General features: G+C 42.7%; 1 protein-coding gene across 3 annotated transcripts in view; it reads right to left on the bottom strand.

Moving 5' to 3' along the window:
* NIPBL (NIPBL cohesin loading factor) overlaps window positions 1–5,209 on the bottom strand; it is a 158,684-nt gene extending 153,475 nt beyond the window's left edge. For 2 of the 3 annotated variants that reach the window (XM_075588338.1, XM_075588356.1), the window contains exon 1: window positions 4,647–5,209. The gene's annotated coding sequence lies outside the window, so the exon portion shown is untranslated. Of the gene's footprint in view, window positions 1–4,035; window positions 4,196–4,646 lie in introns of those variants that run through there. The other variant, XM_075588348.1, reaches the window with a different exon arrangement.
* Window positions 5,210–19,960: the final 14,751 nt, after the last annotated feature.

Below are 19,960 nucleotides of genomic sequence, written 5' to 3'. Positions count from 1 at the left end.
TGAAGGAATGTATCTGTAGAAATACATAACATTCAAGTACATTTAATATGTAAATACTAATAACCAAAAGACGTGATAAAAAAAAATAGGTGCGCAAATACATGGCTACAGAGTAATGATCGTATATGAAAAACAATGTATACACCCAGCCCATCACACGAAACATTAAAACTTTACTGCGAGTGGCCTGCAACGCATTACAAAACTATTTGTAGGCACATTAGATGCAATAGGGTTAAAAAAAAAAAGTTAATCTTTCCAAAAGACTCTGGACTTTACATCATTTCCATTACAAAACTGCACCGTGTTTCCATGAGCTTCACTGTTTGAACATTTCATGGAGGTGATTTCAGCACTCACTAGTGCCTGAAAACTGATCAGGCTCTTTTTAAAAACACCAAAACTGCTAGCCAATGTCAACATTAACACACACACATATATATATATATAAAATCAAAAAATAAATAGATGATACCGTTCTGTGGCTAACAAAATGCTTTTATTTGTGCGAGCTTTCGAGATACACTGATCTCTTCTTCCGGCGATGTTACAATGAATGAAGCAAAAGGTATACTTAAAAACACTGTTTTTAAGTATACCTTTTGCTTCATTCATTGTAACATCGCCGGAAGAATAGATCAGTATCTCGAAAGCTCGCACAAATAAAAGCATTTCGTTAGCCACAGAACGGTATCATCTATTTATTTTTTGATTATTGAAGCTCGGCTAACACGGTACTGATACCTCTACATGTATGTAGGTATGTATGTATGTATATATATATATATATATATATATATATACCGTGTTTTACTTGTAATGCATTTTGGCGATAAAACCAAAACAATGTGTTAATATTCTTTTGTACAACTGAAGTAAAAGCCATTAATGTTTCAAAGTTTACATGCCAGCTGATTTATTTTGACACTGTTCAATCTGAGCAGCTACTCAAATAGTACAATATGCCTATTTATACTATAGAAACAAGAACAAAGGCAAATGCAAGACTATACATAAAAACATTGCCGCTTATGAAAATCTTTAACTGACCTGCCAGAAAAAAAATCAGTGGGGAAAAAAAAAAAGTAATAATATAAAAGTTACATGCCCCAAAATCAACTGCATGGGTACCCGTGGGGGTGGGATAGATTGCTACTACAGAACCACTGAATGCTTTGGTCTCAATGTCTAATCGGCGTTAAACGGGTGCTAAAGGGAGGGCTTGTGGTCAGATGAAATCGGTTCAACTAGGCGATGATCTCATGATCGCAACAGCAAGGGGAACAAACCTTCCTCCCATCACAGGACACATCACAGCCCCGTGTCGCTTCCTGATGATGACACCACCACCGAGTTGGAGAGAGAGAGAAGGGAGGGGAAATAAAAAGGGGGCGGGTGGTTGATTCTTTCCCATGGCTTCTTCTCTCCTCCTCTCTCTCTCTCCCCTGTTTTCGTACACTTGGAGCTAAGCCAGGACCTGATGTGAGAAAGAGGGGGGGGCAGAGGAGATCTAGGGACGGGTGTGTGACCAATGACAATAACCCCTTCGTCGCCGGAAGGAGGAAGTCTACAGCGCACACACCCGCCCCCCCCCCCCCCCCTTCCAGTGACGAAGGGGGTGAAAGATCTGCTATTTTTGTTTGCAACATGGGGGGAGTGCAGATCGGTGCATATTTAGGTCCCGGCAACCCCGGCTGGGAGCTGCAGCACAAAAGACAAGGCAAGATTAGTGCGAGGGAGGAGACCCAGACATGGAGGCCGGGTTCAGGGGGAGGGAGGATCAGCCTACACACATATTGCCTTCTCCACAAGACAAACAAACTATATTCATAAGCAATATCACAGGACTCGCACACTTCCCCGGCGCCGCATCTCGTGTGATAGTGAAGCGGCGGCTCGGGGAGAGGGGGCTGCATGGTCTGTTTTAGTTGAAGCATTAACTAGAACACAACAAAAATGTGCGGGGCGGGGATTATTTCGAAATCAGTCTGGATGAGGACTCTGATTGGCAAACAATGTCTGCCACCTCCACGCTAGATACGGATTTCCCTGCAGTTTAAAGGAAAGGCACCTTCTGAAAGGAATATAGGCTGGAGTATCTGATCCACTTTGTCCCCGGCCGTAAGAGACACACCTCACTGATTACACATTCAAACAACACCACATTACACACACGGTGAGTTGCATGTGCTTCTCTAGCGACCATCTGCCACCCCATGCCAGCTGCAGAAGCACCGCCGTGGTTATATAATCATAATAAAACATGTGACAAAGAATGGTATAAGTGAGACTGCACTTTACCCCCGCGGTCCGGGTGGTAGTAGTAAGTCCTGTAAAAGCGCTGTCTGGTTGGCACCTTTCCTAAGAGGAAGTGCGAAACACCGGGATAGTTTATACGTTCACAACCCGCAATAACACTTCAAAGATTACGCACACTGGCTGGTTTTATAACCCAGCATACCAAAGAAAGATGGAAACATGGATGGGCAATCAGATCACACATAAGCTACTTAACAGCTTCACTGCCAAGCCAACTAAAACCCACTGCCAGCCGCACTATTACACGTGAAGGGAGGGACCCCCCAGTTCAAGGGGGCTGCAAGACCTCACATAACGCTCGGTGAGTACACAATATTTGCATTCATTTCTAAGGCGCAAATATTTGGGAACACAATTGTGTGTAATAAACAACGGCACACAAGATACCACACAATGACAAGATGTCCTGCCCCAAAGAACGTCAACATCAAGTCGACTTTGTACAACTGCTAATCATAACATACACTCCCAGCCATTTCCAATGCAGGAAGAGAAGTCTCAGCGCCAGTTAAGGGATAACCCCTCTGCCTAATCAAATTTGGAGAATGTCCTTTAAATCGCTTCCTTGTTGCAAAACACTTTCAGACCGATACAACGTGCCACATCATTGAACCGTTTTCTAATACGAAACAATACTGGCTAAAGTTGTAACCAAATAAGGCCTCTCCCCAGAGACAATAACAAGGGCTGGGAAGTCATTTAACAGACGCGGTGCAAATACTTCATATTGTTTCCACCCGTACACAAACCCCATTACAGCAGGAATCCCTACTCCCGAGATAAGCACAGACGGGTTTTCATTATGGAGCCTTTTGTTTACCATGTTTAACCCATTGGCTGCCGCAGGGAGCTGTATTGCCGCCTCTGCTCACCAATGGGGATTATAAAACCAAACTAAACGTGGATCCCCTGGCGAGAAAACAAGTTCTCTACTCACTATGGGTGAGGCTTTTTTTTGTGTGCACCTACACATACAGCTCCAAAAACACCAACAATGATGTGCAATGTGACGCAAGCAAATCCCATATGCCAGGAGTAAAAAGAATATATAGGGGGTTGGGGGGCTTCAGGAAAGGTAACCCCACATGCATAGCCCTTGGGACACTTGTCAGTTTGTATGTTATATGCACCATGTCTATAATACTTGAATGCTAGTTGGAAACATGTACGGTTTGGAGCGCATTCATTTCATTGGGATCAGGTTTAAAGAAACACAAGGGGGGGGGGGGTCATGCACGATAACTGCACATGTCCACACTACATACCATTATCTGCTCCCCAGCGAGCACAATTCAATGGGGGGGGGGGGAGGGGGGAATGGGTGGCTTTGCGTGTACGGTGTAACCCATGTTTATGAGCAAAGACTCCTCCTTGATTTGGACAATCCCACCCACTGACATTCCGGGCTGTCTTAATCCTCCACCCCCATTATATGGGGCACCCTGCCCCTCACCACAAGCAGGGCACACTTGGACCTGTATGTAAACCACCAATGCCTACGGGCATTTCATTCGTGATCCCTTCAGGGGATTACAATAGGATTGGCTAAATCTGTCCAATGGTAATCTGCAGCCAGGGGATCACCGGGATTTTAAAAGGCCCAAAATGTTTCAGGACATACTTTTGTCCTCTGACCCTTTTACTACACACATCTATATATGTATTTATGTATATATACACACAATACACTAAAACATGAGCTAGAGCAACCCGTACCAAAGTGCTGCACTTTACAACTTGCCCTCATCACACTGTAGTTTCCACTCGAACACATGGCCCCGTGAATAAAATGCCACCGAGCCTGTCCCCACGGACCCAGATGGGGGATCCCTCTCACTGTTAGTGTCACAGCAGCCCCTGGCTCTAAATTTGAAACCTGGACAAAAAAAAAAAAAAACAGGACCGGCCAAGCATGACCCACCCTCCCCCCCCCGGGGGCCGCATCTTAGTACTCGAGTCCCCGGCTCCGTTGGCCATCTCCAGGCCGCGGCCCTGTCACCGCCGCCCCCGCAGCCCTCCTGTAATCCGGGTGTGCGCTGCTTTACCGAGGCCTGCGATCCGCGCACACACCAAGGCCCCCTCCTCCTCCCCACCCGCCAGCCCCTCTATCCCCTCCCCACTCCCTCCGGCCCCGGGGAGAGGCCTGCGACCCGCGCACACACCGAGACCTCCTCTCCACCCGCCGCCAGCCCCCCTTCTCCCCACCCGCCAGTCCCCCTCCGGCCCAGGGGAGAGGCCTGGGATCCGCGCGCACACCGAGGACCCCCTCCTCCCGCCAGCCACCCTCCGGCCCTGGGGCCTGCGCACGCAGCCTGTGGGGTAGTTACCTGAGCGGCGGGATGTATCCGCGGCCTCCGGCTCCGTGCGGCTTCCTCACACAGTCCTGCACCCCACCACCTCCACCCCCTGGGGGGGGGGGGTGAGAAGGAGAAACGGTCACACACACCAAGCGAGAGATAATCCGGCGGGCCGCTTCTTCCGCCTCAGTGCGGCGGACATGTAGGAAGGGGGAGCGGGGAAGGAGCCGATCCCTCCTCCTTCCCCCCCGCCGCCCCTGGCCTGCCCCCCCTGCCGGGGACAAGGGGGGGAAATCCTCACCGAGCCGGGGCCCCCCCAGCCAAGATGCCCCCGGGGAATGACCCGCACAAACACAGCGGAGGGAGGGGAGAGCAGGCCCCGGGAGTGGGATGTGCTGAGGAGATGGTGTCTCCCCCCGCACCGGGAGTGGGGAGCACGGGGGATGAGGGAGGAGGCTGCCGAGGAGGGGGAGGGGGGCGGTGAGCGGCACTCCGGGGATCGGGATTCGCTTCTCCCTCTCAGAACAAAATGCCGACCGGAAGTGCCGCCGCACGAAGGACTCCCTCCACCGGCGCCAAACCGCCGAGCAGCCAGAGACAGGGCCACTTCCGGTGTGTGACACACATACACACACTGTGTGTCATGTACTGTGTGATAACATATGTTATACAGACAGGGTGACTTCGGTGTGTGATACACACAGGCACACTGTGTGTCGTGTACTGTGTGATATCATCATATGTAATACACACAGGATCACTTCCGGTGTGTGAGACACACGCACTGTGTCATGTACTTTGTAATATCATATGTTATACACACATAGTGACATCTGGTGTGTAACACGGGGAGGTGTATACTGTACACTGTATGTTATTATACACAGAGGCAGGGTCACTTCCTGTGTGTCGTACTGTGAGATATATGATACACTCAGATGACCACTTCCTGTGTGTAATAAACACTCATGTACTGTGTGATATATTATATTACACGCACAGGTGTGTGATAAACATTGTCATGCACTGTGTGATATATTATACGCACAGACAGGGCCACTTCCTGTGTTTAATAAACATTCATGTACTGTGTGATATATTATATTATACACCCAGAGATAGGGGCTCTTCTGGTGTGTAATAAACACTGACAGACATTGGTGACATGGAAATAGCTACTGTACACTTTAGTTCTTCTGTTAAACTGGGATACAGGAGCTTAAAAAGAAAGTGAACACCTCCTATGAAGGATCCATAGCACATGCACATAATTATATGCAAAGATCAATCGCAAATAAAAAAAATAGACTTGGGTATTTCTTGATTTGTTCGTCTACAGTGCACATAAACATACACCATTTAGAAGTACTAGTGCTAATTTCCCTATAATACCTCTATCACTCCAAATCAGTCACATTTCTTCCAGCTCTTACACATGGGCAGAAATCAGTACAATACATACAGTTGGTTGTAATAGATACAGGATATAAAAAATAGATACAGTACCTGCTAAACTGTCACAATTGTAGGATATGCATGTCCTGTGATATAGTGATATAATAATAATATGTTCTTGTATAGCGCTGCTAATTGTACGCAGCGCTTTACAGAGACATTTTGCAGGCACAGGTCCCTGCCCCGTAGAGCTTACAATAATATCATATCCTGTAAGAGAGAGTGCCTGTTACACTGTGTAATGGTACAGTGTGTAATATACCTCTGGTTCACAAACGTTTTTTGCATGGCGACAACAGTATCTTTTTTTTTGTTGTAAATAGATAACACCCTTATATTTTCTTATCCCACGGTAACAGAGCTACATCCACTGATAATGCACTGTGATATACTGATATGTTATACTGCAAGAGACAGGGATACTTACATTATATTATAAAGACAGAGGCACGGCTACATGCAGTGTGTAATACACACTATGATACACTAATATGGTCTATATTACATTATAGGCAGAGACAGCAGTATTATGCTTGATTTTAAAAACATTGTCGAGCTATTTTGACTGTAAGAGGGGAAGAGGCTTTCTAAAATAAATCTCTTATTGATTAACAGGAAAATGGAATTGTACGTTTGTAAATAAAAAAAGTAGGAGTAGTCTGGGAATAAAAATAAAACAAAGTAGTGGCACCCAATACCACCATCGTACATCAACCACTAGTAATATATTGACCCATATTGACTAAACAGGGCTATGCTATAAGACAACTTCCGACCCATTGAAGTCTATGGGCTGTAAGGTGTCTTAATGTATAGTGTGAAATGAGCCTGTTGTGCGCTCCGGAGTGCGCTGTATATATGCCAAGTGAATATGTCTGGATCAGGGGAAGGTTACTCCTTGAGAAAGCGCAACACTTGCGTGAAATGCGTGGGAGGACCTTTCTGTCATGAATACCACTTTTGTTCCAAAGAAAGCATTTTCTATTTTTGCACCTACTGGCACTCTCTTTTTTCATTTTTTCATTCATGGATGATCTGGATTTAGTTCGAGTGCCCTGATCGTTGCTGCTACTGCTGCATCTTATTGTATACCACTGCTTAGAAAATATGTGTACAACAAAAGACAGAAAAGCCCAATGCTACATCCAATATGACAAAACTACACAGCGAAATACTTATATATGCTCTTGCAAAAGGGTCATTTAGTTAAACCCTTTGGCCAAAGTTTATAAGACTGCAAGCCACATCAAGGCATGACCAGTGAGCAGGCCCTAACACTACCTGATTAAAATTATCATTTACCTCTATTTGGAGGGAGAATGACCACATGAAAAATACCTGCTCACTTGGAAAGTGAGGAGGGGCAAGCTTAAACCCTGGGTGGGGAGGGCCACTAACCCCACAAACAGCTGAGATCAGCTGAAAAAAAGTTAATAAACACACAGAATCCCAGCAAGCTCAAGAAACGCCCAAACATACCAAATAATATATATGTATTTGTGTCAAAAGGAGTGCTATTGAGTGTGGCCAAATGTATACAACAAAAGACAGAAAAGCCAAATTTTATCAGGTAGTGTTAGGACCTGGTAATGGTCATGCCTTGATGTGGATGCATGCTTGTAACGCTTTGGCCAAAGTGTTTAACTAAATTACCCCTTTTCAAGAGAATATTAAAATATTTCACTGTGTATTTTTGTCATATTGGATGTAGCATTGGGCTTTTCTATCTTTTGTTGTATACATTTGGCCACGCTCAGTAGCACTCCTTTTGACACATATATATATATATATATATATATATATATATATATATATATATATATATATATATACTGTCATTAAGGTTATGGGGAAAGACAGGGTTGCAGACCTGTCTAAGACATGCAAATGAACATACAGTAATATTTACAGTTGCTATATATATATATATATATATATATATATTATGTGGTATGTTTTGCTTGTCACTGTCTTAAGGTACTTTGCTCCAATTTTGCTCAATACACACCAGGTTTTGTCCCCAGATTTTGGAATTGTCAACATGATAGGGAGCAGTTACATCACACATTTATTATATTGTGCTTCTCTGTGAATCATTTATTCCCTTTTCTTTGCATCAAACAAATGGCCAGGTCTGAGGAGAAGTGAGCATGTCTGGCTGACAGTCTGTGCAAGATGTGAGGCACTAGGCTAATGCTAATGCTAATGCATTTCTTACGTTTAACACCATCATGAGCAAAAAAATAGCACAGCGTAATAGAGCAAACTGTTCTTTCAGTTTATACATAGTGGCTTAGTCTAGTAGCTCCGAATTGGCCAATGCCAAATCGTATGTTTTCACATGTTCACAAGAAACTGAATGACATGTGTGAAAAAACAGCATTCTCTATTGCATATTTATTTATTTATAAAATGTTTTACCAGGAAGTAATACATTGAGAGTTACCTCTCGTTTATAAAAATCGCATTTTCTAAACTGGGAGAGGTGGAGGAGGAGGAGTGCTGATAAATGAATTTACCTGAGGTACCCTGGGAGATGTACTAACGTCTATAAAAAGTATATTTAAATAAGTCCCCCATCCTAAAATATATCCTTAAAACCAATCAGTTTAGAGGCCCTTGTGATTAAGGGAGCACCAGTGTCAGACCCAACAGGATTATAATCTACAACCTCTGCTATTCAGGGAAGCAGTTCTAACATTTAAAGCTGCAGTTCAGTCAATATCCTGCATGTGTGTGTGTGTTTTTTTTTAATAAATCAGTTCTGTAGTAAGAAAAAATACTTTTAGCATTTTCTGTTTTTAAAAAAACAACTTTGAAAGACCAATTTTCTTGTATTCTATTTTAACAAGCATGTTTGTTCCTATAGCAACCATTTACATTCCCCAGATCTAAAGATGTCGCCAAACTTCGTCGATCAATAGACGGAGAACGAATTGACCGGCAGCTATGCAGATCTTTAGGTAAGTAGAGATTGCCCACATGAAACTATTGAAGTGAAAAAAAAACCTAAAAAAAAAGGGAGCTTGAACTGCAGCTTTAACTAACTAAGTAATCCCGCACATGGGATTCCTGTGTGCGGAGAGAACTTGTGTTTGGGAGAGAGCTTGTGTTTGGGAGAGAGCTTGTGTTTGGGTTGAACAGGATACTTGGAATCAAGATGAAGAGAGTTGTTTCAAGAACCCGTTTTGTCTGAAAACACACCCCAATGACTCACATTTAATGACATTTGGAACTCTACAAGGGTTTTAATACGTATTTTTTTTGTTTTGTTTTTGAGATCAATTACTTTCTTTTATATATTCTATTCTGCACACTTATTAACACTAGTGCTTGTTGTTTTTAAAAGTATACAAAAGGGATTATTTCTCAAAGTATTTCGGCTGCATAACAACAGCAGATATATCATAACATATATTATCAAATTATATGCAATTTCTTTGAACCTGTTCTGTCCAAGTTTTGCAGCTTGATAATTTTCTTATTTTGGATCCTAGAACTGTATGTCCATCCTCATAGATAGGGATTCCAATTTTAGGTTTTAACTGAAAAACACAGAAAAACACAGAAAAAACACCACCAACGGATCGTCTCACACTTTCAGTTAAAACCAATAAACACCCGAAATGAGGCATCCTCTTCTATCAAATTCCACCTCTTGTGGCAGCCCAGCCATAGGTAGGACACAAAAGCATTGCAGGGAAACAAAAAATAAGCACACCGACAAATCCCAAATCAAAAACACCGTATTCCTACTAGTGAATATAATTCTGAGTTTAAGTGAACAAAACAGGCACAATGAATTCTTGCACGGAAGTACTTGCAGTCTGAAGGACACTGTTCACCTTTGCTTGCATGTATCAGAGTGTGTTCCTGCCGACATACAGTACAAGCACACTCGTACTACAGTACATCAGAACGCATATGTCAGAGAATCATACATGCTTCTGTGTTTATGCAGGAGCGATCATTAGAGTCGTAAGGTGCAGACGCATTTCGCACTCAATAGATCATGTACTGACGCATTTTGCGCGACAATGCAGACCATGAAGAAACAATGCATGGCCTGTGAACTGTGTCATAGTGTTACGACTCTGATGGGTTTGCCCTTGTGTAAACACGTAAGCACATATCACACGATTGTATGATAGGTGAATTCTTCGAATGCCCGGTGATAAGTAAATACATGGATATATGGGCATGAACGAGGTCTGACATATTTAAGCAATACTAAGCTAAGCATTTTTTTTTCCTAATTGTAAGTCAGTTTTAAAGATACAAGTTTTTTATTGTATATTTTTAAGGATTTAGAGGGACATTCATTAAGGTGTAATCGCTTTTTCATTGTGATTTAACTGACATTGACTTGAAATTGAATCTCACTGTAAATGTTCATTTTGAAACACTAAACTCTGGGCACTTTTCTATTTTTTATTTATCACAAGTTGTATTCGAGGGTCAGGCAGAGTGCATCTCCTTTCCTAATCTTTTGGGCAAAATATGTCATATTTTGAATTTTTATTTGGAGGTGACAATTTATGTACCCATAACGTGTGTTACACAATTAATAAGGGAATAATATGCGTGTTTAAGACAAATCAATTATGATTTTGTATGTACTGTATATATAAACACTGAGGTTCCTGAGTGCAATATCCAGTAATACTGTATTTATTTATTACTAACAACATTTATACAGCGCCCTGGATCATTAGTTAGTAAAACAATGGTGGGGGTTACATATGGAACATTTAATGGGATGGGCATGGAGTAATTATTAAGATGTTTTCGTGGTGGGCAGGGGTGGGAACATTATGGTCGGGCTATGAGTGTATGTGCATTGAGAGCTTACTTGGTTGGTGGGCAGGGGTTGGGGTATTATTACCATATTAACCTGCATTGGATGCTATAATAAATAAACCATTACAAACTGGACTTAAGCACCAAATACTTTAAAACGAATATGCCATTTTACAAAGCATTAACTTCCGTTTCAGGAACCACACGTCACCAGAACGTCTTCATCATACAGAACACTATCCATCATTCCATTTCTATTTGTGAGTGCAAGAGGCAGCATTAGGATACCGGTGGGAGTCTGTGCGTTCTGCTAAGTATGTCCATTTTTTTTTATAGTGCTTACATAAAACTAAATAAAATAACATTTCACTGTATCAATTATATTTTTATAGTAGAGCGCATTGTAAATTACACACACATCAAATTAGTAGATATAAGCCCAGATACACTAAGCTCCGTTAGGCTGCTTAAAGTGGGGTTAAATCTATGTACCATAGTAATGTTTATCCACTAAGGTGAATAATGTAGCATTAACCCAATATTACTCATCTAAGTAGTGTTATTTTTCACGGACATCAGTGAAAATGACATGCAAATGATATGGAAATGAGGCGTTACCACAGCACTACCTATCCACTAATGCAGGGAAATAACGTTACAAGATCTAAGTCATACAGAAACTTTGTGTTATAATAATAGCATGTTCTTCTATAGCGCTGCTAGTTTTGCGTAGCACTTTACAGAGACATTTTGCAGGCACAGGTCCCTGCCCCGTGGAGCTTACAATCTATGTTTTTGGTGCCTGGGGCACAGGGAGATAAAGTGACTTCCCCAAGGTCACAAGGAGCCGACACCGGGAATTGAACCAGGCTCAGTGCTAGTTAGTGTCTTTACTCAATGAGCCACCCCATCTCCCACACTGTTTCTCCCTCTCTGTGTCACTCCCACCTGGACACGAAAATAAGGCAAAAACCTTATTCCAGTGTCCGGATGGACGTAATACTAGGTTTAGGTATGATAAATAACGTAGTGTTATTTAGTGGCGTTATATATCTGTACATCGCAGAAGTATTAGAACATCGATTGCTGGTCTAATATGCATTAAAAAATGACAGGGGACAGACATTCAGCTAGAAATGGAACAATTTGCTGATGTTTTTTGGCAGCACTTCCGTGCACTGCTTGACATTATTACCAACCCTATTAATTCAGTCGTACATATTCAAATCGTACATACATAGGTACTGTTTGTACAGCTGAGTATCCTCCGCCAGCACTTTAAATAAAATACACATTCCTGAAAGGTTTGCTTTGGCTTATACATTAAGCAAGATGCCGGCAAAGAGAGCAAGTGAATTCAACGCACGAAAGTTAATACGTTTGCAAAGAAGGGAACAATAAAAATGTCGATTTAGGACATTGACTTTTTTTTTTTGAAGCGAGGGTTATTAAAAATATTAATTTTCTAACTCATCTCCGATCAAACGGAGTTCAGATTAAAACCAATATACGGTACTGTATATTTCTGTTCCCTTTTGTACTAGAAGTGGTATAAAGAAGGCCAGACACACCAATGGCACCGATGTCAACATTAATTGAAATATGCCTTGTACATTTTTTCCGTCAGATAAAATATGGCTCGGGGCCACTATATGTAGCAGGGCTCTTAAAGAGACAATTCAAGCCTGCACATCTTTTTTTGCAAATTTGATATAGGATTGAAGCAGGGGGTCTCCGGAGCTGAAGCACATTAATTTAAGCTCTGGGGACACCCTGCTTCCGAGGATACTTACCTCTGAATTAAGTGCCGGTAGCAGCTTTGCTCGGCTACCAAGGTTCACAATATGTACATTGTTCACAGATCGCCCACCCTGCGGGCCAATAGGAAGCCATGATGCCATCGGTTTGGCTTCCTATTGGCCCATGTGACATGGGAGCTTTAAACTTTAAAGCCCTTCTTGCTCAACCAGAGCAGTTACCGGCACCCCCTATGGAGGTAAGTATCTCCGCAAGCAGGTGGTCCCAGGAGCTGAAATGAACGGGGTTCAACTCCGGTGACCCCCTGCTTCAATCCTGTATAAATGAATGAAAAAATTAGCAAAGAATTAGCACGCTTGGAGTGCTCCCTTAAAACCCACCTTCTTTTGTTAATGATTTGAATGCATAGTACAGAGGGACAGATCGAGTTTCTTTTACATCTGCCTAAGCTGCAGCTCAGGCCATTTTCGGCCACAATTCCCTGTTGAAGTCAATGGAAATTCTGTCAAAAGGTGGCAGATTGGCAGCCTCAGCGTATATAGAATAACCCCCAAATCTGGTCTAAAAAAGGACTGGAACCCCTCTGCTAAAGGAGCAGAACATGTGTTTTTTTTCCCCCTAGGTGGGAAGCAGGGGGTCTCAGGAGCTGAACCGCCTTCGTTTCCACTCCGAGGACCCCCTGCTTCCAGGGATACTTACCTCCGTAGGGGGTGCCGGTAGCAGCTCCGGCAGGTTTAAAGCTACCGGTCACGCAGGCCAATAGGAAGCCGGAAGGAATGACATCACAGCTTCCCATTGGCCCCCCATGATGCAGGAAACTTAAGTCGCCGTTTCGATAGCCCCACACAGCCTATCCAAAGTTGCTACCGACACTCCCTTCCCAGTATCTTGGAAACCAGGGGGTCCCCGCAGCTGAAATGAACACAGGTCAGCTCCAGAAAACCCCTGTTCCAAACCTAGAATGCTATAAAAAAAAAATATGTAAGAAAGGAAAGCAGGATTCCTGCTTTAACTCGCGATAGGAAATCCCTAGCAATATTCCACCAACTTTACCAGAGTTATTTTCATTTGCGCTCGCGTATAGCATTTGTACATCAACCTAGAAATGCTTCTGTTCTGTTTTACGTACTGAAAATGAAGGAAATCAATGGCTGGGATATACATACTGTATATAATTAGTTGCAAACATACAGCATTAGTATATTTAAATCATATTTGCAAATCTCCTTTTCCTGTTTTTCTGCGTGGAAGTTTTCCGTGACCGTGGGGATCCGGAATGCATAAATTATTCACATTGTTATTAATAAGTTGTTTAGTGCTCACTGATATTGTTGGTTGATGAAGTGTTTTCTTTTGTCAAATTGTATCCGAAACATTTTAAATATAAATATCAAATGGAAATTTGCCTCAAATAAAATGCCGTATTTAAATAACCGGTTGCTTGTAATCTCAAGGGGAAAAAAACTGTACCGTATATATGCAAAATACAGGGTTTTAAAAATATTTGTAATTAAATAATAATTTAAAAAATAATAGATATACTTATATAAGTCATTATTTTGGATTGTCAGACTTGTAACTGCAGTTCGGTTTCAGCTATTTTAGCTGTTGTTTGGTTTGAGTGGATTTTTCTTACTACATTAATTATATATTCAATTTTCATCTTGCAATATTGAACTGTCTTGCATCTAACAGACCAGACCCAGACTGTCACTCAAAGTGCTCAAAATGTTTAGTTCATTTTCATCTTAAAATAAGAATGAATAAGAAAAGCTGTATGCACAGCTATATTACAATGAACGAGTACATGTTTAAATAATGGTATCTGGATACCCACAGTATTAAATACCCATGTTAACCAGGAAGTGCCCAAAGCAATCAGAATTTTTGGTTCTTTACCAATACATGTTCTTTTTAATGGAGAGTGTTGACTTGTATCATGGAGGCGTTATTAAAGTGTATGAAAAGTGCTCATCACTTTTTAGGGACAATACCAGTCAGTATAAAATAATGTGCATTTTACAATTCATCTCTCAAATTGACAGAACTCCATTAATGCACGATGTGCTAATGTGGGATATCAGAAATGAAATAATCAGTGACAAAAAAAGCATGTTTATAGTGGATTATATAACATGTGAAAATACATTTTTGGGGCAATGTTACAGATCATGCATTATTTTTTTTTAACAATTTAGCAATATACTGTAATTATTTTATTTAATAATATTCATCCACCCTTAAAATTAAACTTTTACGTCTTTTACTTCTTATGTAAACAAATGTTTCTTTTTTTTCTTTTGGCGCGCTGTAATTAAATCTTATTGTATGCATATTATGCTCCAAATATCTGTTTAATTAATGATGGTATCATAATTAGTTTACAAAGAACAAAACTATTTACCTGACACAAGCAATCTTATATTGACAGAGATTAGGTATAAATCATAACGCGTTCAAATCACTTGGGTCACTATGGAAACATTAACAGTTAAAAGAATGAAGTCTTTATACTTGTATATTTTTAAGGTGACAATTGACTTAATTGAACTCATTAAACATGTCACAGCCATTCTTTCACGTTGGTCCTAGGAGGGACTGCCCTATTACAACTTGGGCTTACAATTCCGACAGTGAAACACGAAAATATGATCAAATAGGTTGTGTGTTTCCAACTATTGTACAACTGCATGAAGACAGCAATAAAAAATCCCACAAAATGATGGGTTGTATGGCACGCTTAACTTACACATTCCATGTTAATGAATCATCGTTATCATTTAGAGTTCCTATGCTGCATAGGAGAAAGAAAGTCCTGAGATAGCAAGGTTCCATACAAATGGATTTGTTCATCATCTTCTATAAAACCAAACATAGGAAACCAGTTTCAACACTGGCGCGCCTTCGTCATTACGTTCTTTCACCTGTGGAACAGTGGAACTTTATATATATATATAACTTTATATATATAAAGTTTGAAGTTCCACTGTTCCACAGGTGACAGAATGTCACGACGAAGGCGAGCCAGTGTTGAAACTGGTTCAACAAGAGTGGAACAAGAAGTGGACAACTTTTCATCTACTGGCCCTGGATTCTGGATTTGATGGCGCTGGAAAGGCGGACATTTTATATCACAGACTCAAGACACAGCGCCCTTCACTCTGTAGCACCACCATTCATATATTGCATTTCTGACCATTTGCACATTGCTCTTATCCTAACTCCATTTTTAGTGCCCAGCCCTCCAGCTACTCAACACTGGACCTACAACACTGCCATGCCTCCTCTGCTATTTATATTCGATCTAACCTCACTTCTTTCCAAAATGCACTTTTCTTTCTAGAAGCCTTATGTCGCTAATGCCATTCATATTTTCCATCTCTCCTTCCTTCTCCACTTCTCAGTTCACATAAACTGCTTTCCTATCTGCGCCCTTTGACTCCCCTCAGCTATAACTCCTGCTCTAAAACCCATCCCTACAAATCCTCCTCGCACATCCACTTTCTTGCCTTTCTTCATCTCCTTGCTTCTGGAGATATCTCTCCCAATATCGAACAGGGAGAAAAAGAACCCCTACTGTATATTGGGAGCACACTATGGCTAATGATACTGATGTGAGAGTAAAGTATTAAAACCTGATAAAGACACGAATGTGCTGAAGTATGTGTATAATCGATTGGGATAAAAACAACTTTATTAGGAGAAATCCTCAAATAAAATGAATGTCTCTATAAATGAATCCTATATAAACGGCGAATTAAAACACGGTGAAGATGGGGTGGATCAAAAGGATATAGTAATCCAATGTAGCTACAGGCTATCAAGGTACCCTCAAATAGGGATAGGTAGGTATGTGCCAACTGATGGTCAAACCCACATGCAAAGTTGTGAACTAGCTAGTGTAATCCAGTGCTGCGAGTCCAACAAATTGGCAGGTAAGGAATCACTGCCTAGATGTTTCTGACAACGTCTTTTGCCCGGAGCCCTCTCTGCAATATAGAGTAGCTAAATGCTTTTCTTATCATAGCTGGCTCAGAAGTTTTTAAGCACAATACATATGGTAAAGCTATGAAAAACCAGTGCTGCGAGTTTTTTTTTCTCCCTGTTTGATATTGCCCTTCCCCTGGTTGTAGCACCTCAGTCACGGGCAGTAGCGAGGGTATTTTCCTTCTCCCTCTCCCCTTCCCCTACCATTATCCTCTCTTTACCTTGGTTGTGATATCTCTCCCAATCCTGGTCCCTGTCTTATTTCTCGATGCTCTCGTCCTCATCTCTCACATGCAACCTCACCTCCTTGTGGAGTAAACCTCTCTAACCTCATACCCATCCCCTGTCAACCTCCCTCCTCTCTCCTTTTCTCCTGTGCCCTTTGGAATGCACACTCCCTTTCTAACAAAATTCCTCTCTGTGCATGGCTACTTTTTCTCTCACTCTCTGCTCCTCTTTGCTATAACTGAGACCTGGCTCACACAGTCTGACTCTGCTCTGGAAGCTGCCCTCTCTTATGGTGGCCTTTCTTTCTCCCACACTCTACACCCCGATGGCAGGGGTGGAGGCGTGGGGCTCCTCCTCTCCTCAATCTGCCATTACCGAACCCTTCCTATTCCTCCCTCTCTTTCTTTTCCTTCCTTTGAGGCTCACACTGTCCAGCTTTTTTCTCCTCTACCTTTTCAAGGGGAGGACATCTATCGTCCACCTACCTCTACTCATCCCCCTTTGGTCTTTCTCACTTTGAATCCTGGCTCTCCTTCTTTTTCTCCTCAGACTCCCTTGTTCTTCTCCTTGGGGACTTCAACTGCCATATTGATGACGCCTCTCTCCCTTGGGCTTCCCGTTTTCTCTCCCTAAACTCTTCTTTTGGCCTTCAAAAGTGGACTGTAGCCAGCACCCACAAGGATGGTCACTACTTGGACCTGGTTTTCACTCTCTGATTTCTCCATTTCCCCCCTCTCTCAGACCATCATCTTATCTCGTTTTCACTCTCACTTCTCCCCTTGTCCACCTCCATCTACCCCTCGCTTCTGCAGAAACCTGCGTTACATTAATCTCCCAGCTCTTGATTCCACTTTGCGCTCCTCCCTCTCCTCTCTCAGCCCCGGTACAGACTCTGACAACCTCGTCAGGAACTCTGCCCTATCCTCTTCTCTTTATCTACATGCTCCTCTTTTTCTTTCCCACTCTTGCATTGCTAACCCCAGGCCCTAGCTAAACTGCCACACACGTATAATCTACTCCTGCACTCGCTCTTCTGAACGCCCATGGAGAAAATTTCATACACTCTCAGACTTCCTTCACTACAATTTAGACTATCCTGTTTCAATTCTGCCCTCTCCCAGCTAAACAAACCTACTTTTCATCACTAATCAACACACACAAGTCCAACCATGCAGACGCTTCTCTGTCTTTGACTCTCTACTCTCTACTGTTACCCATCTTTCTTCCTCTATTTCACCTCAGGACTTTGCTGACTATTTAAAGACTAAGGTGGATTCTATTCACCAAGACATCCCCTCTGTATCCTCCTCACACTATACACCCCTTCTTAACTCTCCTCCTGCCTTTTTAGACTCCTTTTCCTGTCACAGAGGAGGATGTGTCAGTACTGATCTCCTCTTTTCCCTCTACCACTTGCCCTTTTGACCCCATTACTTCCGATCTCCTCAAACCTCTTGCTCCTACTCTAATCCCTACACTTATACATACTTTTAACTCCTCCCTCTACTCTCTTAGCTTTACAGTCTCCTTCAAGAACGCAACACAAACCTTTACTCAAAACAGCAAGCTTGACCCTACCGGTCTCTCTAATTATCGCCCTGCCTCCCTCCTGCATTTTGCCTCTAAATTCCTTGAACACCTTGTGTTCTCTTGCTTGCTCAATTTTCTCACCATCTACACTCTCCTAGACCCTCTAAATCTGGTTTCCACACTGCTCACTTAACTGAAATATCCCTCACAAAAATAACTGATGACCTCCATGCTAAAAAAAGACAAAGATCATTATACATTGCTCATATTGATCGACCTCTCTGCAGTCTTTGATACTGTAGAGGGAGAGGGGGTTGGCCCGGTAGTAAAGGGGTTGCACCCCATATGGCCACCCCCTGACCTCACCAGGGAGGCAAGGGGTTAACTGGACTGCGGTCCAAGAATGTGGTTTTTACCTTGCTGCAACATGAAAATGTGTGTTCCCCTGTTGTAATGTATTATCACCATGTAAGTGTCTGCACCACACACACACTGGGATCCATCCAGGAGGACAAGGGTTAATAGTTTGAAAGTGATTATAGCCCTTTGTTTAATGTTCCCGCCTTTTCAGGCTCCATTTTGCAGGGTCCCATAGGCCACCATTGCAGCTCCATTCATTTCATTGGCGAATCCAGTGGTTTTGGACCTGGTTCCCTCGAAGACCAGCAGGTGGCGTCTGAGAGGAGGAGCGGCAATTTCCCATTGTAAGTCAATGGGCCCATTGACTTCAATGGGGATTCCTCGACGTCGACCTTCAGGAACGATTTGGCAGCCGTCCAAACCGCAGAATGCAAAAGCGGACACAATGTCTTTTAAAAGAGCCTTATCATTATCAGTCAAGGTCAACGACAATTGGCGTGGGAACCCCTCCCCACACACGACCATCACCAGGTCCGAGAATCCAGGACCCCCGTAAAGGGTCGCGCACTCCAAGAGGGTCGCGCCATTGACTTCAATGGCGGAGCAAAGAGCAACGCGAGAAAACGGCTAAGTCCGAAATCCTGAAATGTGTAAGCCCATATCTCCGGTTCTGGAAGGACTAGAGGGCCGGGGTTTGGGGTGCATGCAGTCACTGTTCCGGCATGACTGCAGGTCCATTCCCGACCCTCTCCGACCAACCAGATGGAGTATGGGCAACTGTAAAGGTCCGTGAGTTTTCCCATAGACATCAATGGCGGCGGTTCCCCATTGAACGGCTATGGCGGAGATGTCCCATAGACTTCAATGGTGGAATTTCCGCATTGAAAGTCTATGGCGATGGAACCCATAGACGCCAATGGTGGCGCTTCCCCATTGAAAGTCTATGGCGGCGGAGCCCGTTGGTTTCAATGGGATGGAGTGAAAAACCGAGATTTATTTTAAAGCGGAGAATCTTGTAATAAAGAAATAAAAGGTTTAACTTGTATTTGCGTATCTCCGGTCTGGAAGGTCGCAGCGGGCTGAAATTTGGCCACAATGGAGAGTCACTTCCGGCAAGAAGGACTGGGCCATTTCGACCCACTGGGCCCAACAGAACTGGTTCTTTTAATAGGTCTTTATATTAAAACCTGTACTGTGTTTCAAAGCGGGGAGAAAAGCCTGCAAAG

The sequence above is a fragment of the Ascaphus truei genome, chromosome 1 (assembly GCF_040206685.1).
Source record: "Ascaphus truei isolate aAscTru1 chromosome 1, aAscTru1.hap1, whole genome shotgun sequence".
Taxonomy (NCBI): Eukaryota; Metazoa; Chordata; class Amphibia; order Anura; family Ascaphidae; genus Ascaphus; species Ascaphus truei.
The sequence above is the reverse complement of the archived record's forward strand: the minus strand, read 5'-3'. Positions and strand labels throughout refer to the sequence as shown.